This window comes from Eupeodes corollae, chromosome 1 (genome assembly GCF_945859685.1).
Source record: "Eupeodes corollae chromosome 1, idEupCoro1.1, whole genome shotgun sequence".
NCBI lineage: Eukaryota > Metazoa > Arthropoda > Insecta > Diptera > Syrphidae > Eupeodes > Eupeodes corollae.
Genome location: NC_079147.1, coordinates 187671540 through 187687101, shown reverse-complemented (window position 1 = coordinate 187687101; position 15562 = coordinate 187671540). Strand labels below are relative to the sequence as shown.

General features: G+C 35.3%; 2 protein-coding genes across 11 annotated transcripts in view; both read left to right on the top strand.

Moving 5' to 3' along the window:
- The window catches only part of LOC129938910 (uncharacterized), a 406682-nt gene that overhangs the window by 357122 nt on the left and 33998 nt on the right, over positions 1–15562 (top strand). The gene's annotated exons all lie outside the window — the stretch shown is intronic.
- The window catches only part of LOC129938783 (sodium/hydrogen exchanger 6), a 57448-nt gene that overhangs the window by 17641 nt on the left and 24245 nt on the right, over positions 1–15562 (top strand). The window lies entirely within an intron of this gene.

Sequence of the window (15562 nt, the reverse complement as noted above, 5' to 3'; positions counted from 1 at the left end):
TAAAAGTAACGTTAGTGGTTGGAGGTTAGAATAGAAATGATCAGTACATTTTTTGAACAAACATATTGGCTTTATAGCCTTTTGTAGTTATCAGTAAAGGTAAGTTATAGTTATCAGTAAAAATTGAAACAGCTGAGATTTCCACTTTTGAATGTCTCTTAACTTAAGTTTTCCAAAAAGAATACGACAACTGAAGATTTATCGAAAAATATTGATTTTAAGTACAATCTATTTAAATTTAAAATTCGTGCTCAACTTTAAATTTTAATGTTGGTAATAAAGTTAGTTGCGAGTCTCACAATTTGACGGCCATCATAACTGTACCAGAGTTTGGTTTATGTTTGTTTCTTTACGTGTTTATCCATACACGTGCTAAGCCAGTCAACATGTCAGTCCACGTGAGTCGTTATTTTTTTTGTAAATCTATATTTATTTTTATTTATTTATATTAGGCTTTGAAATGTAGTTTGTTGATATTCGAAATTACAAAAACAAAAAAACCATTAGTCCTGATTATAATTTCAAATTTCGTCTTTTTTGTTTTTTTTTTTGCTATAGGATTATAGGGCCAGTTCTGTGTCAGGTATATTTTAATTGTTCTTCATTTCATTATCATTAGTACTTTTTAGATAAATACTAGCTGACGCGACAAACGTTGTTTTGTCATATAAATAATTTCTAGAGAGTATTTTGCAAAAAATAAATAACTTATTGTAAGTGTGTAAAGGTGTGGTATATAAGTGGGAGAAATATAGAGTACTGTTAACGGTGACAAAGTATTAAAATAACTAATCACCAAACAATTTGTTTTAATTTGTTAAAATTAATTCTTTAAAATTATATATATGTATATCGCTTATTATGACCACACTAAAAAAAAAACAATATCAATCCCTTAATGCAAAGTTAAGGATTCCCTAAAGAGGAAAATTATGTGAAAATAGTACATGATAAGTGAATAACGTTACGTTAAAACACTATTCCGACCAAAGGTGTCAAAAGACACCTTTTCAAACTTTGACTTGAAATTATTTTTTAAGTTGAATAATTTTTTCAAATTTTTTTTTTGACAATTTATATAATAGTTGTTAAAATAATTTTGTGACATCACTATTCTCGTACTCATCCTGAAACTCAAGATACATACATGGTATACCTATTCCGACCATGGGGTGTCTTTTGACACCTTAAAGATTTTACTACACTTTTCAACCATGAACTCTTTTTTCATAACCATTTGAATTCTTATGAACGTTATGGCATTCCAAAATTTATATCTACCGTTATTTCTTGGAATTAGTTATTGCATTGTTTATTTTTAGAACAAAGCTTTACGTTCAGGCAATTTGTTTTCAATTTACCGCTATTTTCTTAGAAAAAGTGATCTTCGATATTATTGTTTGTGTGATTGTTGTTTGCAGACACTCAGACAGCATTCTACTATTGCACATTGTAGTGATTGGTCATAAGAATAATTGATTACGAAAGTTCTGGAGTAATTACATCGACTAAATTTTGTTATTAGGTATGGAAATTCAAACCGTGCTTGCAATTTTCCTTCAATTTTTTTTACATTTTTTATTTTATTTTCTAACCTAAAGGATGTCCAAAACAAGAACAATAAATGAGATATTAGAAGAATTGAAAAGTATAGATGAAGAATGCTCTGAAATAGATGAAGACTCGCAATCTGAAGGAGAAGATGAAGATGTTGAATTTTCCAACATTTTTATTCATGAAATTGGTGGAGAATATGAAAATGAATCTTCAAATACCGAAGAAGAGGAAATTTTGATTGCAAATAGAGGGCGAAAGGGAATGAGGTTGATATCAGATTCTGAAGACGAAGAAATCGCCATGGATGGGACAGTATGGAAAAAGATTGACACATGTTCTACTCCTGGCAGACGATCCCTTCATACTATTTTCAAAGGTCTATCAGGTCCAACTGGGCACGCCAAAAGAAATATTATGAAAGGAAGTGTCCTTTCAATGTCCTTGATTTCATCGGTATAAATGCGTGGATTCTTTATAAAGAAACGACAGGTGAAAACATTTTACGGAGAGATTTGTTATTCCAGTTGGGAAAGGAACTATCAACTGCATATAAAGAATGAAATGAGAGAACAACAAATACGGCAATATCATCAGCTGTTTCATGCCATATCAGTTCCATTCCAAAAAGGGTGAAAAAGTGCCAAGTAATGTATTGTTCCGGTAATAGAGCCACTACATTTTGTTGTCAGTGTAAAAAATACTCGTGTGGCAAATGCTTAAAAGACCAACCATTCACCTGTAAAAAGTGTTGTATTGAATAAGACAAACAATAGTTCATTTAATAATAAATATATATAGGTCATAAATAATAATATATATTATTTTCGAATAAAAAAATAAACAAAATTTTTCATTGGTAATTGGTCGGAATAGGTATACACAACATCTTGGTCTGAATAGTGTTAAATGTCAAAAGCCTGTTTTCAAAACTGATATAGTATTTTCTACTAGTATTACATACTAATAATTATTTTTTTTTAATTGTTATTAAGTGATTTTAAGTGATCATTATTAAATCCTGAAAGATTTTTACTAATTTGTATTAAATTCTGAAATTTTTGAATATCTTATCTTGGGAACAATATATTAATTAGGTGAGCTATCATATATATACATTATACATCCGATTGTAGAAGTTTGATTTAATAACTATCGTAAACAAAATATCCCCAAAAGTTATCCAACTTTTGTATAATTATCCTTATGTTTATTATAAGTAAAATTTACTAGGTAGCCATCAGAAATCCTTTATGGGTCAATTTGATAGATAATAAGAACAAAAACATGTTATATCATATATACACTTTCTTCGATATGGGGAGCGGCTATAAGTTTTCAAAAATGTAAAAAAAACAGTTGCATGGACATACTCGAGCGCGTCAGATATTAATAACATCCATGTTCTACGTATTTTTGAAAATATACGTATGTTAATCTGACCGTTTCCATGATGAGGGTAGTCGTACGTAAGGGTTGAAAACGTTAAAAAAAATTTAACCGAGTGCGTCAGATTTTCAAAGGGGATGTTAAGTGAACCTAAAAGAACGCTCTTATGTAATAATCTGAAGATTTGGATGTGACCCAAACTCGCGGCCATTATTAGAACTTGCAAAAAAAATCGCCATTTTGAAATACTCGAGCGCGTCAGATTTTGATATATATGGTTCATGTATATACCCTAAACGTGTTGTCTCTTAATCTGACGATTATCTGGAGGGATTCGCCTAATCTGACAATGGATATTTTTTTTTTCCAATCTTTTAACAAATTGAAGAGCTACAAAAATAGCATGCAAGGCGTCATGGCAACAGAACCCACAGTGGGGACGGAGTGAGAGATTCATAGATAGAGAAAGATTGGGAGAGGAATAGGGGGAGTAGGGGGAGAGTACGATAACTCAGGCGAAAATTACAAAAAAAAAATTAATTAAATAATTTTTTCCTTGCTTGAGTATTTGAGATAAATTAATTTTTCTTAAATCCAGCTTATTTAAATGGAAAAGAAACTTTGCATGCAACCCATCTTGAATCCATCGCGCCTTTCATCCCCCCACCTTGCACATACTGCACCTTGGACCCACTCCAAATCCTATAGTGTGCCCAAGCAGGGGGGTTGCAGGGGGCAGCATGCCCCCATACACACCTCGGTGTGGTGTACACCCAAACTCGCACACACCCCACTGTTGCATAGTGTCTAGTTTTCAGTTTTTGATCAACAACAAATAAGAGCATTAAATTCTGAAATAAAAACAATGGTAGATAATCTTGAAGTATTGGAAAATTACACTTTAAACCTTTTTTTAACTTTTTTTACTCATATTTTGAGTTTAAAATTAAAAGTTTCAAAAACTACGCATAGTTCTGACTTGAATTAAAAACTGGCTAATAAAACAGAATGTTGGCTTTAAGAAAATGTATAAATCTTAATTTTAAGTATCACCGTTATTTTTTAATTATTTTTTTTTCCATTTTAAATAATATTTTTTTTTTAAATTGCCCCTCCCCGCTTCGGCTAACGGAATCGTCAGATTATATATTATTTGTGAACGTTGAATTATTACCTTCAAAATAAAAAAAAATATTTAGCCACGCTCGAGAAAGTCAAGATGACGTTTTTTTTACAAGTTTGTAACCCGCCTACTTCTTATCGTCAATCGAAAATTGTTAGATTAGTGGAATATACACTTTTTAGCATATAACTAACTTACCCTACCTTAATCTTACGCGCTCGAGAATTTCAGATGATCAACTCTTTTTTACTAATCTGATCCTTTATCCTTGATGCGCGGCCATATATTCGGGGCTAATACTTGGTGGAGGTATTCAATGGGATACTAGGTACCTCCCTGTATATTAATTTGCCGCGATGTAGTAAATCCCAAAATCCCTTCTTGGGCTCCCCTACTATTAGCTCAATGATGCTTTTAAGTAAGACTCGTCTTCTAATATGAGCAAGTTAATTTATGGGACGTTAAAATAACCTAAAAGAAGAATATTGTTATCCATCGATGTCCATGATACACTCCTCGTACACCCCTTTGATCTATTTTAAATAGTCCATTGCTTTTGAACTAAGCTTGCTAGAGTTTTTTTTGTTTTTGTTTGAGGTTCATTTCATTATTGTTATTTTAGTAGAATGAAATTAGATTCTAAGGCTTTAAGTATTCATGAAAAATTATTGAACAAAACAGGCAATGTGCAAGGTCCTAGTTTTGCGCAATTTAAATAGGAAACGTTAATCTAACAATTTCTGGAGTATTATGATTCTTTTTAGTTAGCAAACATTTTTTTTTAATAAACAAACAGACTAAATAATAAATAAACGAAATCGAGCTAAAGGCTATTTCAATGGCTTGGGTAAGTTCAGGTATACTCAATATTGTTTTCCTGATTCTTTTAATTGACGTGTTAGCCATCCCCAAACATCCAAACATTTTCTATGATGTTCAAATCCTGTGAGTATGACTGTAAGTATGTAATACCTTTACATTATGACTGTGTATAAACGTTTTATTAACCCAGGCTGTGTTTTAGGGCAATATCATGCTGATAAATCCAGGTCAGTGATCTAAAAAGGGTTATTATTCTAAGAAAAGCATTCATTGTGCTTGACACAAAATGTAGTTTGCAGGAGCCAGAATAGGAAATAGCTTCCCACATCATCACTCTTCTATGCTAGGCAGCCTGTCCAAATAATGAGAGGGACTCTAAATCTGATTTTTATCAAAGAGTTATAATTCTTGCCATAAAAAGTGCTTTCCCAAATTAACCGTTCGGCTTCGGCATAAAAACTGTAGGTCCCCTCCAACCCTGACATGACTCGCATACAGGAATGATTGGGAATTATAAGTAACAAAGTCCTGGTTCTCTACGAATTATTGTACCATCTAATTTATTTAACAAAGCTGATGGATCTGACGGCATCGCCGCCGTACTATTCAAAGCAGCAGGTGATGGCTTGGTAGGGAGCATGCACCAACCTATCTGCAAAATATTGTCAAAAGAATGAGTGGAATCTCAGCATAGTTTTCCCGATACATAAAAAAGGAGACCCTCTAAATTGCGCCAACTATAGAGGAATCAGTCTCCTTAACATTGCATATAAGATCCTCTCTGCCGTATTATGTGAACGTCTGAAGCCGTTCGTCAACAACCTGATAGGTCCTAATCAGTGTGGCTTCAGACCAGGAAAGTCCACTATCGACCAAATATTCACACTAAGGCAGATAAAGGAAATAACCCAGGAACTTTAAATCGATACCCACCATCTCTTTATCGATTTTAAAGCCGCGTATCTATAGAAAAGAGCTCTACAGAGCAATGTCTAGTTGTCGGCATCCCTGTCAAACTTATCTTATCCGTTTGTGCAGAATGACGATGGAGAATGCACGCTGCTCTATCAAGGTCGGAAAAGATCTCACCGATGCATTTGATGTCAAAAAGGGTTTTAGACAAGGCGATGCCCTTTCATTCGACTTCTTCAACATCGTTTTGATCGTACAAAACTCAACTGTCAACACTAGAGGCACAATCTTCCAAAGGTCCATCAAATTACTTGGATACGCAGATGATATTGACATAATTGGAAGATTAAAGCGTGATGGCAGTGGAGCGTTTTTGAGCATTGCGACGGAAGCGAAGAAGATGTGTTTAGGGGTCAATGAGAGAAAGGCCAAGTATATGCTGTCATCAAAAAAGGACATTGAACAACGACGGCTTAAACAAAACGTCACTATGGACAGCAATACCTTTGAGGTAGTTGAGGACTTGAGAACGTTTAGCACAGCTAAAAACACAGACAACGACACCAGCGCTGAAATCAAACGAAGAATAACTCTTGCAAATCGCTGCTTCCTTGGACTTAGAGGGCAATTGAGAAGTAAAGTCCTCTCTTGAGCATGTAAAATCACCATCTATAAGACACTCATCATCCCGGTTCTCATTTATGGCGCTGAGGCATTGACCCTGTCATAGAAAGATGAGAGCGTCTTAGGATGCTTCGAAAGATGTTTGGTCCCGTCTGCACAGATGGAGAATGGAGGATAAATAATATCGACGAACTGTACGGGCTGTATAGCGACACTGACCTAGTTAACAGAATTAAAGTCCAACGGCTTAGATGGCCAGGTCATGTAGAACGAATGGACATCTACGCTCGGCTCCAGCCCGAAAGGTCTTCGAATCTAATCCCGAGGGACGGCGAAGTAGAGGAAGACCGCGACTCAGGTGGCGCACGCAGGTGGGTGAAGACCTCAACCAATTTAGAGTGCGAAACTGGAGACAGCTAGCTAAGGACTGAGCTGGCTGGAGACACATGTTGGTTAAGGCCCAGGTCCGGCCGGACTGTAGCGCCACCTTAAGTAAGTAATTTATTTATTTTAAAATGAGGGTCGACTTTTTGTTATTTTTAAACAATGTAAAGTTTATTCGAATATTTTTTAAAAGGTATCCATTGATTGAGTCGTAAATAGTATCAAATACGTTAACTAGCCGCTTTCAATTCATTAGTGCCACATAATCAGAACCATTTTAGCCACCAGTGTATTTAAACTAATAAACAAAGCTCAAGTTTTTTATAACGAATTTTATCATAAGCTCAAAGCAAACATGTGTCATATTTTACAATTTCCTATTTACATATCTACACACATATTTATATATCTATCTAGCAATTTATGGAATTTGATCTGAAAAATTATTGCGATAACAATCAACTTCATTACCCATATCTACTGTTGTCGGCCATTCTTTGTTTGGACACAAAGACAGACTATGTGCATAGAAGGTACTACGTCAACTTGTGCAAATAAAATCAATATTGATGACAAATCAAAGGCAAGGCCCCATATTATAAGCGAGCTGATGGGGCATGAGGTATCGCTGCTTCTAGACTGAAAATGCATTTACCTGGACAGTTTATTGTAGGTGCAAGTAGTTCTACAATATTATATTTTATATACACTTTGCGTGTTTGTTCGAGGCAATTAAACCACAATGTATGTCATTAAAATGCATACCTTTTTTTTCTTGATAATTTTTATTTTTTTTATCAGTAGGTAATGCTTAAGAAGTTTTTCAAAGTTAAAACCAAAATTTAAATATACAATATATGTAGATATCAGGGCTAACGAACTTTCATTTTATTTTTTCGCACATTTTTCTTATCAGTATAGGAAGAAAACTTACTTAGATTGCTGTAGGTACATATAGAATTATATGAGTTGGTGTATACACAAGTGATAAGTGTTCCTAATTAAATAAACACTCGGGCCATTAAATTGATTAGATGAAGTTTACGTAATCGTAAAAATGATTAAACCTGTCAACAGTTTCATTTGAGAGGTGACAAATTCTTGTTTTTTTATTTTATATTAAAGCAGTTTATTATTTAATCCTCTTCTAAAGAACATACTTTCATTTTAATATAGAAGTCCTACTTTTAAAAGCTTTATTTAAAAATATATGTATGTATTTAATTTGTAAAGCAGGAATTACCTTAGACACGTTCTTTCTTACAAAGGGCGAAAACTGGAGAGGAATTTGCGTTCTACCTGCCGTTGCCAAAGTAGTAGCAAAAGTCATACTGGAACACACTCGATGCCGAACAAGCAGGATTTTGCGCTGGATCCTCCGGTATTGATCATATCAACACCCTGTGGATCATTATTGAACAGTGCGTTGAATATCTATTACCGCTACACCTGCTGTTCATCGAATTCGAGAAGGCCTTTGATAGGGTTAACAGGGAGAGAATATCTGGTTAGCTTTGCGGAGGAGAGGCATCCCAGAAAAAACGAATTGCTATTATAAAAGCAACATATGATGAATCCAAGTGTCACGTTCTGCCTCATGGTAGGTTGTCAGATGATTTTGAAATCCGTAGCGCAGTCAGACAGGGCTGTATTCTGTCGCCAATAATGCTTTTGTTGGTAATAAGCGATGTACTGCACGTAGCTGTGTCAGGTAGTGGACAGATACAATTGACATCCTATTTAAAGCACTTGGATTACGCGGACGATGTTTGCTTACTCTCTCATAGAATCATTGGTTTCCATCAAATGACAACAAGTGTGGAGAAAGAAGCAGAAGTTGTTCGACTGAAAATCCTCTTAAATAAATATTTCCTCCCAATCTGTGCTTCTTTATGGGTGCAGCACTTGGAAGGTTACTTCAGCCATTACAAGAAAGCTGCAAACCCAAATGAGGTTTTAAATAGAAGGACAAGTCAGGAACCTATAGACTCTATAATGCGAAGGCGTAAGTGTGAATGGATTAGACATACTCTTGGAGAAGAGTATGCCGGCCAAGCAATGCAGTGGATTCTGCTCACACAAGAAGGATGAAAAGCTATGCAGTCGAGTCGGAAACTAGGCAAGAGTTTGGGGGAGCTGAAACACATCTCCGGAAACAGTACACGATGGCACGTAGGCGTAGTAAAGGCCCTATTCCCTTTGGGCTGTTCCCAACGGGCTTAACAGGTCTGAGGACCAAAGTAGTAGTAAGTTCTTTATACGACTACTTGGAAATAAGATTTGTTGACATGTTTGAAATATGCCAAACTTTAAAGTTAATAATGGCATGGAAGGCTTGAACTTAGCGGCCAAAAACGAGCTGCTCAAAAAAGAAAAATCCGACAATCTGATTGTGATCAGACTCTTTTAAAAGAGAGGTCCTATTACAATGTCATAACCGCTAAAGGCCGGGTCATGGCAAAAGATCCTTTGCCTAATTTAAGGCACTTAAAAGAACGACTCTACAAAAAAAGAAGAAGATGCATTCATCAAAAAAGACTGCTTTAATCTTATCAGTGTTTGTCCCATATATGTATGTCCAACATCGAAGGTCATACAAAACTCAAAAGAGCAATTCAAATCAATCTTCAATAACAAAAGAAGTGTTCCCAAAGGAAGGTTCTTTTTTCATAATCCGTGATTTTATGAATAAATCAATAAAACTTTTCAGACTGCCCATCAATATTTTGATGGGAAAAATCAAAGTATTTTGGTCCTCGACGATAAAGATATGGTTTTTATCATGAATTTATCATAAAGAATATAAAATCACTGTCCGTTAAATTAAATTTGCTCATCTTCAATGAAAAATGTTCGGATTTGAGCCTTCTCTTGAAAGATATACAATATTAATCATTGATGGAGGGGACCTACAGTTTTAAGCCGTATCCGAACGGCAAATTTGGGAAAGCACTTTTCGTTACAAGAATTAATCTTGAAGATTATGTCAATTCCTCGCAAGAGGCAGTATCCGTGAAAAAACTTCAGATGGCATAGGCAGGAATCGAACCCAAGACCTCTAAAAGTCCAAAGCACTTTTTTTTTTTAAAATTAATTTTTTACCTTATTCCATTTTTAATTTTTGTTTGCATTATTGTTTTTTATTTTTTAATTTTGTTGTGTCAACATGCCTATTCTACTTAAAACTAAGCCCTAAAACTATATAACAAGCCGGCCAAGGTTTTTCCATCCTGACTACCCATGATCAAGTGCCGATTGAAGCCACCAAAACTGGTTTTCCTGCTTCACCCTATCAGTTCGGTCCCGTTTGGACACCGTCCTACTCAACAGAAGGAGCTATGCACCGCCTTGTGCCATAACGTCCCGATTGTGTAGGAGACACATTTACACGGTTCGTCGTCTGACGACTGCTGTAAAACAGACGTTTAGTCAGAGCGAGGGCTCCTCTAGCCCTGGTCAGAGCCTCATTTATATGTCTGTAGAAATATAAATACTTATATAACGAGATACCGAGCTACTTCATTACACTTTTGCTCGCTAATCGCTGCCCGATCAACAATGACCATCTTGCGCCAATTCTCACTCCAGCCAACTGAGTCTGGAACAGAATTGTCTACGGCTTCTGGACATTTATTTTCAGTTTCCAGTAGTCGCAATATCGCTGAATCTTGTCGAAATCACGCTGCAAGAGAATTCTAATAACCTCAACCTTTCGGGCCGTTTGTACCCAATTAGATCGTCGTCGTACACAATTGCCTTTGTAAAACTACCTATCAGATCGCTGGTGTAAATGCTGAAGATAATCGGCGAATTCACCGCTCCCTGTTGAAGACCATTTTTAGTTAAGAAGTAGAAGTTACATTGCCACTTTTAACTACAAAGTTTCTACCGTTAAGCATATCATAAATTATATACAACATTGGTTTGCTTGTGCCAAATCTGCTCAGTTTTAGGTAAAGACCCTCTAACCATACGGTTTCCAAGGCCTTTTCCAAATCAACCAGAACAGCAGCTGTGCATTGTTGTTTTGATTTATTCCATTAGTGTTTAGAAACGAGTTTACACTCAGCATGCATTGTGTCATTACCCGCCTTAAACCCGAACTGTTTATCCCACTTAGTCAGAGACCTATTAATGATCTTCTCGAAAACTTTGCTGATGCTCAGAAAAAGACTTATCGACCGAAAATTTGACGGGTTGGAGTTGTCCTTTCCATTTTCGGGAGAGAATGAACCTCAGCGGTCTTCCGATGCACTGGATAATATGCATTATTCAGTGTAAATGTCAATTGCCTCCATCGGTAAATGTCTTAGTACAACGTTTTATACACAATCGATACCTGCTGACTTTTTGTTTTTTTATTGAATTGAATATGAGCTGAAGCTCAACCTTCGTCATTAAGATTCCAAAGCACAAACCATCACGCCACGGGTTCTACAAAAAAAAACAAGTAGATAAGCTTTTGTCAAAAAAAACTCATTTATTCTCCTTGTAAAATGATTGTCCACTTTATGACTTTACTTTTGTTGCAAGACAGACTGTTAAATAAAAAAATATGCAAAGCAAACGAAATTATAGAAAAGTTCAGACTAAAAGATGAAAACAATTTTTCTATTATTAGAAAAACTCATTAAATGTTTAGCACTTGAGTTTGTCATGACCACAAACTGGAATCATTATACAACTTCAGTTCTAATCTTATAACAATACTCTTTACCTCGAATAATAGTCACGATACTATTTTAAATCAAATCTATATACTATTTATATAGATTTATTTGAACCCGGTTCATACCTATTATCAACTAGTTTTGATTAATTATTATTAAGCTAATTGATAAGAATAAATTATTTGAGGTAATTAAATATTTAGTTGTGTGGGATCAAGATCCACTTATTTTCATTTGATTACAATATTTCACTTTTAAATTTATTTTTAACCAATATTTCTCTATTGATTTTTTTTTTGAAAAACGTGAATTATCATTTTTTTTTAAGAAGTCTCAAAAATTTTATTAATCAAAAACACAAACATCATTTTGTCTTGAAACAGTGAAAATTAAAATAAATAAGAAAATTTTGGTTCAGTTTGGATATTTAATCCTATGTGGCCCCACAATCAGGAAAAATATACCTTTGTGTTAATAGCTGTCCAAAATCCCAAACTCTATAAAATGAAACAGATGCTTTGTACCCCAAAGAAACCACATCAATTACAGGTCGCTTTCTTATGGATCAAAAATTAAATCTTTGATGAAGCTTTTTCAACCCAATAGTTAGCGTGGTGGGTAACGCATAGGGCTATTTTCCCAGAAGGCCTGGGTTCAATCCCTGTTTGTGTCACCTAAAGTTTTTTGTCACGGGTAGGAATTGACGAAGAGTAATAATTCTTGTCACGATTGTTCTATAGTGATGGAGGACTATAAAGTCCTAATAAATTCCATATGTGTGCCTCTTAACTTTATAGAACAAACTAACAAAGGCTTATAACTACCTTTTCTCTAGTAACTTTCCAAGAAATAATATCTTCCAACTTTCGTCAAAAAGAGATGTAAACAACAACAAATCCAATTAAAACAAGGTTGGCCCTTGCAGTATCCTCTCTCTCGTTCCACACAGTGCAAAATTAGAAGGTGCTAGCAATGCACTTTTTTAAAATGTTTGAGGAAAGACAATTTCACTAGAGAATGGAAATAGCAATAAAAAGGCATGGGACTTGTGAGCTTTTCAATTCTATGCAAGAATCTCAAGTACGTTATTGGGACACCAGCTGAAATATGAGAATAATACTCGAATTTAGACGAATGAAAACTTTGTGATATAACCTAGAACTAAGAGCTCCTTGATGCAAGAGCCACCCCTGGAAACTGGCACTGAGGAAAAGTTACGCTTTTGGGACAAATAGACAGCACTCGACAAACTCCAACCAGTTGATGCTTCACGCTTCGGCACATTTGGAAAAGGAAAGCTTCTGGATGTGATACACAGGTGCAAACCCAACAAAGCTCCAGGCGAAGACCGTGTACCGTATGAGTTTCTTACGCTTTTAAGGCAAATAGACAGCACTCAACAAACTTCAAACAGTTGATGCTTCACGCTTCGGCACATTTGGAAAAGGAAAGCTTGGAAGTCACCGTACAAGAAGTCCTGGATGTGATACACAGGTGCAAACCCAACAAAGCTCCAGGCGAAGACCGTGTACCGTATGAGTTTCTTAAAAACGCATCGTTAAACTTTATTGAAAAACTTATAGATGCTTTTTATATTGATTTCAAAGCAGCTTTCGATTCAATCAACAGGGATAAATTGTTCGACAAGCTTTGTTGCCTGGGAATATCCACAAAAATTTTGAAAATAATAAAATGCCTGTACGAAAACAATAGAACGGCAATATGGGACGAAAACAAAGGATCGCCGTGGTTTCAAACGACATCGGGGGTTAAGCAAAGCTGCCTTTTAAGCCCGCTTCTGTTTTCTATTTTCCTAGATGATTTGACATCAGCTCTGCCAGGTGGAATTAATTTTGCTGGTGTCGACATGAAAGCGTTGATGTATGCAGACAATATCGACCCCGCAAATAATGATAAATAAACTACAAGCACATTGTCGTCTCTGGAGCCTCACAGTTAATACAAATAAATCAAAAATCATAATCTTTAGCAATGGTACAGGCAGATTCGTAAGAAATGAAAAGTGGAAATGGGAAAATGTGAACTTAGAGGTGGTTAAGGAGTATAAGTATCTTGGAGTTACTATAACACCAAAGCTTTCATTCAACCAACATCTCAATGCAAAACTAACAGAATCGAAAAAGCTATCAATTGCAATTGAAAGGGGGTCCTCAGCAAAAAAATATGTAGCCCTGAGTTCGAAACATAAGCTCTTTGAAGCGGTGATGAGATCGATAATGTGCTAAGCTGCCATGTCTGGGGATTTCTTCAATATGACCAAGTAGAAAAGCTTTTGAGATACTTCATCAAAAAAGTATTCTGGCTTCCAGAAAACACCCCTAACTGCATGCTACATCTGAAGACTGGACTTTCTCCGCTGTACATCTCTACACTAAAAATGCATTTTAACTACATTTAGAAAGTAATGGCTCTGCCAAGTCATCGTTTACCCAGGATCATTGCACGGCAACTTCTTAACCGAAAATCGCAGTTTTTAGAGAGTGGATGCTCCTAGAGCAGTCACATAATATTGAATTGCTAAAAAGTAGGACCGATACTTGGAACTGTAGCTTTGATACATTGCTCGCAGGGATTGAAGAAGACAATGTCTGTAAGTTCACCGAGATGGAAGAACGAAGCAACACGCGAAGTATGTACAAGGGTCTGCAGCACAACCTACACGCCAGCAACTATTTTGATGACCGCTACACGTTGGAGACAATCTTTACTATCTTTAAAACGAGAGGAGAGTTACTACATCTGAATTACCGACCATATTGTGCAGATGAAAACACAGTGTGTACCCTATGCAACCACAGGGTTAGAGAAGACGTACTGCACTTCCTAGCAATGTGCCCTATTCTTGCTGCTATCAGAAGAGTACACTAGGGAAAGAGCGCCTTAACTTAAGATGAAGCCAAAGGAATCCTAAATGGACAGGAGTGGAACATGTTGAGCAGTTACGTCAAATACCGATACCAAATCCTGAACGAGCCTGAAATCAACCCTACAAAACTAACCTCATGAATCTTGATACAAATTTGTTTAGTCAATGAACTTAATACAACTTGAAAGTATTAACAATTCTATTGTTATTTTTTTTTTGCTGACGGCAAAAGCCAATACTATAACTGTGAAATTAAAACAAAAACAATGAAAAATTAAGCTGATTAATAAAATCACATTTTTACTACTAGACAGCACTCAGTTTTTGAAATAATAAAAATAGTGTCGGAGACGAAACGGAGTTTATATTGTGAAAACCAGATTTGAACCTCTCCAATGCTACTTGAATTAAACGGTTGAGATTTATCAATACCATGTATTTTCGATAACAAACCTTATGCGAAACTCTTTCAAATGCCTTCGAAATATCAAGTGCAAAACGATGTAAAGATTTGTTTCACTGTTCGGTGAGATAAACCAAGAAATCACCAAGAGAACTATTTTTCCAAAAGCCATACTGTCGGTCATTAAGAAGCTTTCGTTGTCCAAAACATTAATAAGCTGTGAATTGATTAACGTAACGTTTAAATGAAGAAGTGATTGGCATGACGTAAGTGGACGATATTTAGAGGGAGAAGGATTCGCCGTTTTTAAGGACCTGCTAGCAAAATGCTGTTCTCAAAATTTAGGAAGGCGCGCTAAAGTATTTAAGTAGAAAAAATATTGGTGGTGAACAAAACTTTTACTGTTTAATGGCTTTCAAATTTAAATTTAATTTCCTTTTAATGGCATACATTTCTAGTTTACCGGCCCATTATAATATAAGATCTTCCGAATCTGAAATGGAAGTCGTACGATTATATGCTGGTTTTCATAAAATCTAGAAAACTTTAAACTTTTCACTATTGAGGTATTCACTTGTGTACAAAAAATCATTGAACTTCAAAGTAACAATACAGATATTTTTCTTTCGTTTCATTTTTTAGCAGAAGTTTGAATAATACAAATTTTATCATCAAAAATGTACCTATCGTTTTTGAACAGAACCTTGTAATCATTTATACTTAACTAAGTACCTTTGCAACCCGCTTATATTTTGTATGATTTTTGTTTTATATGAAATACCTTTGTCTAATAA